The sequence below is a fragment of the Perna viridis genome, chromosome 8 (assembly GCF_037379345.1).
Source record: "Perna viridis isolate PV_CMFRI_1.1 ecotype Kerala chromosome 8, ASM3737934v1, whole genome shotgun sequence".
Classification (NCBI taxonomy): Eukaryota; Metazoa; Mollusca; class Bivalvia; order Mytilida; family Mytilidae; genus Perna; species Perna viridis.
This window is the reverse complement of record NC_142452.1, coordinates 33,574,535-33,584,458: the sequence shown is the minus strand read 5'-3', so window position 1 is coordinate 33,584,458 and position 9,924 is coordinate 33,574,535. Positions and strand designations below refer to the sequence as shown.

Here is a 9,924-nt window from a genome sequence, read left to right as displayed (position 1 = left end):
AGGTATTAAAACAGTTAAGTGTTATGTTCGTTGCAAAGTTGTGTATGTATGTTCGACGAGAGTATGCAAATATCTCAGAGACGGAATCAAATACTCCAATATATTTCTCGCTGCCGCAAGACAAGAGCGATATCGAATAAAATAAAATAAACATTAGTTTTTGTTGTTTGTTCATTTTGCATTATATACCATTCTACTACAAAGTCTCACAAAAGTTGTAAGGAAAGTCAATACCAGAGATGAATAAAATGGCAAATTATGGCATTTTAATGAAAAAAAATGTGATTTTCTTATGAAAGATTCAATCAGTTGCCATGGAAGCGCAGAATTGATATTCAGACATTTAAATATTTATATATATATATTTCATCAATACCTATCCATCTGTAAAGCTTTTGTCAAAAACTGAGCTTGGGCCAAATTTGGTACTTAGTGAACCAACCCCTTTAATTTGGTTGAACAGAAATCATGGCATTAATGTCAAAGCATTTTCTTCTTTTATATATAAGTCTAAAGGATTGTACAAAGATACCGATAAAGATGTTAACACACTATAATAAAGTATAATTTTTTTTTTTTTTTTTTTACCGACAGTAACAAAGATCTTGAACATTGTGCTATAGACACACGTTTGGTGTTGATCTTGAATACTGAACTATAAAAATAAAAATATTTACAAACACTGTTATAAGAAACTATACAAAATAGGAAGAACTTAATGTTTTTTGTTAATTCCGTCTGGGTGTAAAACACGGAGTTCTTTTATCCAAAATCCCTCCCGCTTCACTCTCTGTAGTTCGCTCCAGATCGTGTTTTGTTCCACGATGAAGATTTTCATTTTGTTGAAATCATCGAGGCGGTGGTTAGGTAATCTAAAGTGTTGACTCACTGGGAGTAAAGGCTTTTTAGTTAGGTCGCTCCTGTGTCCGTTCAAGCGCTTGTGAAAAGGCTATTTAGATTCACCAACATATTGAAGGCCACAAATGGGATAGTGGAGCAAATATATTACATTAGCACTCAAGCAGTGCACGTTGCAAAATATTTTGTAGCGTTTCCCCGTGACTTTGCAGGTGAACGATGACGAGTGGTGCATTTGGTTGCAACAATTACACCTTTTGTCACCACAGGAGCGACTCTCGCCTGGAGTCAAGTTGGGCTTAGATATTTCAGCCCTCACAAGTAGACTACGCAAACTGTCTGGCTGTTTGAAAGCAATCATAGGTGGTACGGGAAAGACTTTGGATAATGTTGAGTTTCTCTCGACAGAGGCCCAGTGCTCACAAATGGTGTTGTGGCTGTTTTTAAGGCAGGGGTAATATGTTAGAACACAAGGGGTTCTTTTACATTTTTTCTTTGCCTTGTATTGTAGCAGACTACTTCTTGGGATGTCGAAAATATAAGGTTCCAAAACGTACATAAGCTTGGTGAACGTCGAGACAGAAGAGAGCGAGGCATTATTGCCCGATTCGTTAAATTTAGCGAAAATGAAACTGTCAGAAAATATGCAGCTGAAAAACTGAAAAGTAAACCTGAATTTTCCGTCTACCAACAATACCCAAAAGAGATCAACGACAGACGCAAAACATTAATTCCAAAATTTAAAGAATTCCGGAGACAGAAGAAAAACGCCAAAATCGTGTACGATAAACTTATTGTTGACGGTCAAGTTTACGACCCTACTACCCACCGAGAACCTCCTCGCTATATACCTGGTTTACTCAAAAACTTTATTGTTACAAATTTCATCGATATCAATATCTATGTCTTGAAGATTATCATCACCTGCATTTAAATTCTTAAAATATTCGTGAAATGTTTTTCAGTCAACTTCAGGACTTTCTTTTTTGTTATTAGAATACTTGTGTAAGGTTTTCCAGAAAGATTGTGTGTCATTTTTTGACAATGCGCGTAATTCATTAGCACATTACTCACCTTTTCTGAAAAGGGATGAATTTCACCAGGCTAAACAAAGATTTCATCATCATAAAACCGATTCGAATAAAGCGGAACTAAATTTGAAAGCTAAAAAACTATCGTAAAATTCTTAAAGATAGTTATACTAAATTTAATGAGTAATGTGAAATTGTACAAAGAAAATTAGAAGAGGAGATCCACATTTTTTATAAAATATTTGTTATTCTGTATGCTGATGATACTATTATTTTATCAGAAACAAAGGAAAGCATGCAAAATTCTTTGAACATTTTTAATTCTTATTGTGAATCTTGGAAGCTCCAAGTCAATACAAATAAAACTAAAGTTATGATTTTTAGCAAGAGAAAAGTTAGACAAAATATGGAGTTCTATTCAAGTGGCGATAAATTGGAAATTGTTGATACTTATACCTATCTTGGTGTGATATTTAAATATAATGGTTGTTTTATTGAGACCAGAAAAAAAAACGCGTATAACAGGCTAATAAAGCCCCTTATAGTATTTATAGGTTAGTTCAAAATGAACGTATACCAATCGATTTACAGCTAAAATTATTTGATTGTATGATTGAACCGATTCTACTTTATGGTTCAGAAGTATGGGATTATGAGGACTTGTATTTAATTGAACAAGTCCATCTAAAGTTTTGCAAGAGGATTTTGAGAGTACGAAATACTACGCCAAATTTCATGGTTTACGGGGAATTGGGAAGATTTCCATTAGAATTGCGTGTTAAACTTAGGATAGTTTCTTTTCGGATAAAATTATTACAATGTGAAGGTAAACTGAGTAATATTTTATATAGACTGATGTTTTTTCTTCAAGAAAACGGTGTCTATAATTTTCGATGGATACAATTTATTAAACAAATATTTAATGATATTGGTATGAGTGAGGTATACACGAACCAATTTTCATATGTAAGCATTAAGCATGCTCAAATTACCCTACAGGATCAATTTATTCAAAAATGGTTTAGTGATATTCAACTAGCTTCCCGTGGCGAATTTTACTCTCTAGTCAAGAACTCCTTTGGTATTGAACAATTATACCTCCTGAAATTATCGGATTCACACAGAGTGTGGATTACAAAGATGAGGACATCTAATTTACATCTTCCGATCGAAACTGGTAGATGGTCTGTTATCTCCATACATGAACGTATCTGTAAATTATGTAACCAAACCGTTGGTGATGAGTTCCATATTCTTTTCTGTTGCACGAATGATCAAATTGTCAAAATAAGGGGAAAATATTTACCAAAATACTACTACATAAATCCGAATACTAAGAAAATGGAAGGTCTCCTATCATTTTGTAATATCCCTGTGTTGAGATCGTTATCAGTATTTATTAGAAATGTTTCTACTTTATTGTAACTGAAATGATTATATGTTCATTGTACTATTGTATGTATGTTTTGCGCATGCTCGTTTCGTTGTTGTTTGTAAAACTATTATATACTAATGACCTCATGTAACGTATATTTATGCATGTGTCTGAGTGTATTGAATAAATCTGAAATCTGAAATCTGGATATTGTGAATTTTTTGGAACCCTTCTTTAATGGTCTTGTATCTATATCCCCTTCTTCTTAAATTGTTCTTCAGTTAACCTAGACGTTTCTTTAAGGATTCGTCATTTGAACAAATGCGTCTTGGCCTAAGAGCTTGACTGAATGGTTTACTCTTAGTCAGGTGAGATGGATGACAGCTCTTAGGAATAAGATATTGATGTGTGTCAGTTGGTTTTGAGTATAGGTCCGTGGAGAGCTCTCCCCCCCCCCTTCCCGATAAGGTGCTGGAGGTATCGAGGAACGAGATGCTTGTAGCAGATGTTTCGTGAGTGAACTTAATTGAAAGATGTTGATTGTTGGCACGAGCGATAAAATTGTTTAGTTCTTCTTCGTCATGTGTCCACTTCATATCCACGTCGCCAATAAACCTATACCAGGACAGAGGCTTTTCTATAGAGGATTCAAGTAGTTCTTTTTCAAATTTTCCCATGAAAATGTTGGCATAAGACGGAGCCATTTTGGTACCCATAGCTGTGCCATTTATTTGTAAGTAATGGTCTCCATTAAAAGTAAAATTGTTCTTTTTTAAAACCATTGTGAGCAAAGTGACTAGGCAGTCAGTAGGTGGAACTTTGACCTCCCGAGAGTCCCATACTTCTCTGCAAGCCTCGATACCATCAGAGTGAGGAATGTTGGTATAGAGAGATGTAACGTCCATAGTGACCAGAGTGGTGTTTGGTGGAAGGGGATTCAGAGCCTGCATCTTCTATAAGTAATCAGTCGTATCTTTTATAAATAATGGAAATTTTTCAACATGTGGACGTAGATGAAAGTCCACGAATTCCGAAATTTTCTCTGTTGGATGGCCGTTAGCAGAGACTATAGGTCTACCTGGGTTGTTAACTTTGTGAATTTTGAGTTTAGGATTTTCAGGTTTGAGATATTCAAGAGTTTTAATGTCAATGTGGTTATTATCGTACATTTTGTTTAACTCAGTGTTTATTTCGTCCGCAAAGGATTGAGTGAGGTCTGTTGTTAATTTGATATAAAAACGGTCGTCTTTAAGTTATATAGTGAAGTCACGATAGACATGTTTTGACATGAAAAAGCCAAGACGCTTAGAGACAGCTATTTTTTTGTTTTGTTTTGTTTTGTTTTGTTTTTTTGTTTAATTCATTCAGATTATTGTCCATTACGTAAGTCTAAGCGTATACTGGGGATTTAGAGCATTCAAATCGTTAATCGTTTTTATTTAAATGGCTGACAATCACTTGTAGCATAAATTAAATACAGAACTGTAGAACACTTTCTAAGGTAAGTTAGATAAAATACATATCATGTATTTCTTAAATGTAAGTTATATATAGTTAATATTAACAAAACATTTTAGCAAGGCTTGATTAAATTTTTGAATACTGACTGATATAAAAATTTCAGAAAAATCAAGGTGATGCTGAGAAAAAAAGCATTTTGGGGTCACTGATAGATAAAACGGATTGAACGATGCGAACATACATATACATGTACATGTAATTGTGCACCACTGATGCAGTTTAATTATCAAATGTGTCTAGCGATTGGTGTACATGTATTCAATTTTTATGAATAATTCTGAAAGTTCATGTTAGCTTTTATACATGTACGTGTAACTAAGTCTTGTACATGTAATGTATAATTGTGTTTCATGTACATTTATGTTAGGTTCAGCTCTGACTTGTGAACTTTTTTTATTTACATGTATACTGTACATGGACAACAATGTAGTAGAGCTATCGAAGAACCCAGAGCGATTGACAAGGTTCAACCCGTACAACATTTTTATTTTGGTTGAAAGAGAAAACCCTTTACAACTTTTTTTTTATTTTGGTTGAAAGAAAAAACCCTTTACAACTTTTTTTTTTATTTTGGTTGAAAGAGAAAACCCTTTACAACTTTTTTTTATTTTGGTTGAAAGAAAAAACCCTTTACAACTTTTTTTTTTATTTTGGTTGAAAGAGAAAACACTTTACAACTTTTTTTTATTTTGGTTGAAAGAGAAAACCCTTTAGTTTTCGCCTGACAGTTACAATCCCCTGAGATTTGAGAATTGACGGGATCTACAGTGTATAATTGTCCTGGTCAGGAACCTGTACATAGGAAAAATTGCGATAATTGTTTTTCATATGTTCTGAAAACACTAGAAAAATCGTAAGTTTCTTATATGTTTTTTTCTCAGGATTAAAACGGAACTGTCATTTGTATATGTACTGTGTGCATACATTTAACATCAATTGAAGACCGGAAGGTGATAGACTAACACAAGGGACATCATCTGCTAATGTAGGGCAACAACTCACAACATTATACTCCTGTAATATTGTTAAGGTTTTCTAATAAAGTGAGTTTATTTCTCCAAAACCAAAATACAGTCGTACAGAGAATATAAACATAGAAATTTATGAAAATACAAAATAAACAAATACGAAGATAATACAGAGGTATCTGCATTTAGCATATAAGTTCAATAGTTTGATAAAGTCTCACCACACACATTCATATAAAACATGATAACAATAAGAGATAAAAATACAAAATGCATGAGCCATTCTAAAAAGAATTATGAGAGACTATTGAGAACATAGTAATATATACATCTTAAATACAGTTAAAACAAGGGTACGATTTATAAAAAGTATCACAGATTAATGATATAAAATACTATTTCTTCCCAGTAAAATACTTTGGCAGGGTTTGGCAACTAAGATACATACATTTTCATTGTTAAATAAAAATATAAATTTTTCATCATCAGACAATGCCAAAAAAAGTCATTACAACTAATAATATCTAACAATAGTGACTGTCTTAGATCATCATACAATGGGCATGTTAATAATACATGGTTTTCATCCTCTGTATCATTACAACTTATACATAATCTTTCGTCTAATGCTAACCTTTCATAACGACCAGTTTCAATCTTTAAAGATGTTACACCACATCTAAATTTTAAATTAAACACTTTATATGTTCTTAATTTATCACCTTGGCCATATTGACTCATTCTGTTACACCAGTCAGTTTTATATTTATCAAACATTTTTCCTCTAATTGACATATGGTGCTCTTATCAAGTATATTTACTTCTATATTACAAAGTTGTTCCTTATTATAAAATTTTAACATTTCCATAACTTGGTAACTCCAGTTTTTAATTCTATAACTGCCTTTTCTAATAGGCCACGTAAAAACTTTATAATTAATTCTATCTACATCCATTTTACTACATCTAGACCGTGTCTAAAAACGTTAACCCATTGTCGAACGTATGAGGGTTTCCAACCCAAATCACCAACTACTGCATCATTAGGGGTGTGTTTTCCAACCCCCATATAAAATCTCATGGCTCGGTTCTGAACTGCTGAAATACAGGAGAACTCTTCCGTGCTCCAAATTAATTAATTAATTACTAAAATGTCAAAAAGTTTCGTGAAAATCTTTTGTTGGAAACCGCCATATGTATTACATTTTACAATAAGTAAACCTAGTGCTCGATTGGCAGATTTAGCCATTGCTTTGGCCATTACATTATAATAAAAAAAATCATTTAAAACCAGTCCCAAATATTGATAACTTGATACATATTCTATGTTTTCACCATTGATCTGGAAAGTACATTCAGATCTTGGTATTGATTGATTTCTAAATTGAATCATTTTGGATTTATTAAAATTAATATTCTAGCAATTATTATTACACCATACACTAAAAGCATCTAGCAGTTTTTGCATATCTTCTCCATTTTCTGACATAAGAATTAAGTCATCTGCATATAACAAAATAGCAATCTTTTGACCGTCAATATCTAAACCAATATCTAATTCTTTTACATCTGTAATTAAATTATTAATGAAAATATTAAACATTACAGTTGACAAAACACAACCCTGTTTCAAACCAGACTTTACATTAAACCAATCAGTAGTGTTACCATTCAAACGAATACAACACTCTACATTTGAATAAATGGCTTTCAAGGCAAACATAAACTTAGTACTTAAACCCAAATCCTTTAATTTATTAAACAATAATGATCCATCTATGGAATCATATGCCTTTTTGAAATCTATAAATGAAACAAAAGTTGACAATTTATGTTTCCTTCTAATTTCAATAATTGATGTTAAATTGGACACATGATCAATTGTACTCCTTCCTTTAACAAAACCATTTTGTTCATCATTGATTATCTCCCTTTCTTCTAACCATTTTACCAATCTATGATTCAATACACTACAATAAAGTTTGTATGCACATGGTGCTAAAGTAATACCTCTATATGACAATGGATCTCTTGGATCTGAGGTAGAACATTTAGGAATAGGTGTAATAATACCTTTGTTCCAAATTTTTGAAATTTTACAAATTTTATAGCACAAATCAAACAATTTTGTTAAGATGTTAATAACTGCATAATTTTTACATAATTCAGCTTGAATTCAATCTATACCAGCATTTTTACCATTTTTTTTGGCACTCATGACGACATTAAAAACTTCTTCAAAAATAATTGTTCTGTCTAGAAAATCATAAACTATATTACTTTCTACATTCAAATATACATTTGTAGGTAATTCATTGTTTGAATTTTGATTAAGTAAATTACAAAAACATTTTTTCCATATATTTAAAATAAATACAGAGTCCATATTGTTTGTAATAGTACCATCCGGCAATGCAAATTGGGATACAAAACATTGGGAATGGAGGACTTGTCTTTCATTACCAATACTAATATTGCCAATTTTTTCTCCAAAATTTGTTTCGAGTCCGTATTGTTAATATTTAATTGATCATCTTGGCATTGATGCCAGTAGATACGTTTCCTGTATTGTACTAGTTTATCAAAGTTCTTTCTTCTATTCAAAAATAGAGTTCGTAACACAGTTTTATTACCACCGACAGTACAACTCAAATACTGGCTTTCTGCAAGGCACGTCTCGTTCCATTTTAAAGTTAATTCATCTGACCACCATGGCTTCTTAAATCGCGGTCGTTTATTGTTACAACTGTCTAAAAGTTTTGTTTTCTGTTCTAGCTTGCTGTTCATCTCAGTTTGCATGATATTTATAAATTCGTTATAAACATTATCTATATCAATTTGATTACCATTACTATTTTCTATATTTACAATTCATGAATTTATTTGATTAATAACATTTTCATCTTGTAACCAATTATTTGGTATATTTTTCGCATTATAAATCACTCGCTTTTGAACATTTTTAAATATAAAGAGTGTCTTCCCGATTGTCCAACATTACAAAATTACAGGCCACATGGGGTACAAAAAATTTTGGACAATTGGGAATGTTTTGTTAAGAAATATACATGTTGGTTAATTGGAAAACTATTTTTGAAAAAGATAGTATGGAGGTTCTATAAGGGGTGTTCATTAAAAGAAAAAAAATACTAGTGTTACTTTGTGTTTTGTTTTTGTTTTTTGTTTTTTTTTTTTTTGTGTTAGTGTGTAATCTGTTTGTCTTCCTTTGGTTTGTTGTATCAGTATTTTTAGCTGATTACCTTGATTATCATTTTGATTTATTGTTTCTGTAAAACCCCGTGCCGGTCCGGGTATCAAAAGAATAGGCCCGCAGCAGCGCTAAGCTTGCCGTAAAAGACGACTAAATAGTTTTCAGAACCCTGGCCGGGGGCTAAGGCGCTCTGCCTATACAGCAAACTGGGTTGTGTGCACCAGATGGTTGAATGGGTTTACCCTGGTATTCTACATGCTGGTGTCGTCAGGACATAATAAGGAAAACTTGACCGCAAACCATAGTGGTGCATCGTATTGGGAAAGATGCCATTCTTCTCGCACGTTAAAGACCCCTGCTATGGTATTAATTAGGAGTAGGAACCTTTGCGTCCCGCCACAGGAGGCTAAATTGCCAAACCCTGGATAAAGCTGAAATATTGCTGCTCGGACGTTAAAAACCAACCACCAATCAATCATTTTACTGTATTCGATGGCCGATTCGTTATTATTCAGATATTTGTTTTACAGAAATATGGCAACATATTTGCACTTTAATTGTTGTACAAGTGATATTCTTTTAATGGAAAATACTTAAATTAAAATGTGTATTTCATTAAATGATAACGAAATTGTACATGTATATTAAAGCAATGCACGTACTATAATTACAGTTATTAGCAATAACTTTATATCACTTGTGAGGAGTGTTCTGTCAGCATCTTACACTAGTACTGAGTTTTAAGTCTTAAACGGCAATTTCGATCATAACACAATCTTAGACCGTCTTAAAATATCCTGAAAAATCTTGACAAAAAACCTCAAGAATAAGTAAGAGAGTAAGATCGATTTCAGATCGAAATATTAAGACCGTATAACACTACAAGATTGTTTTCAGTTCGACACTTACGATAGGAGCGTTCGTTTAACCGCACGATAGAAGCGTTCGTTTAAACGCACG

General features: G+C 32.6%; 1 pseudogene; it reads right to left on the bottom strand.

Annotated features, from left to right (window-relative positions):
• Positions 1-6,132: 6,132 nt before the first annotated feature.
• Positions 6,133-7,014, bottom strand: LOC148610306 (uncharacterized; annotated as a pseudogene).
• Positions 7,015-9,924: the final 2,910 nt, after the last annotated feature.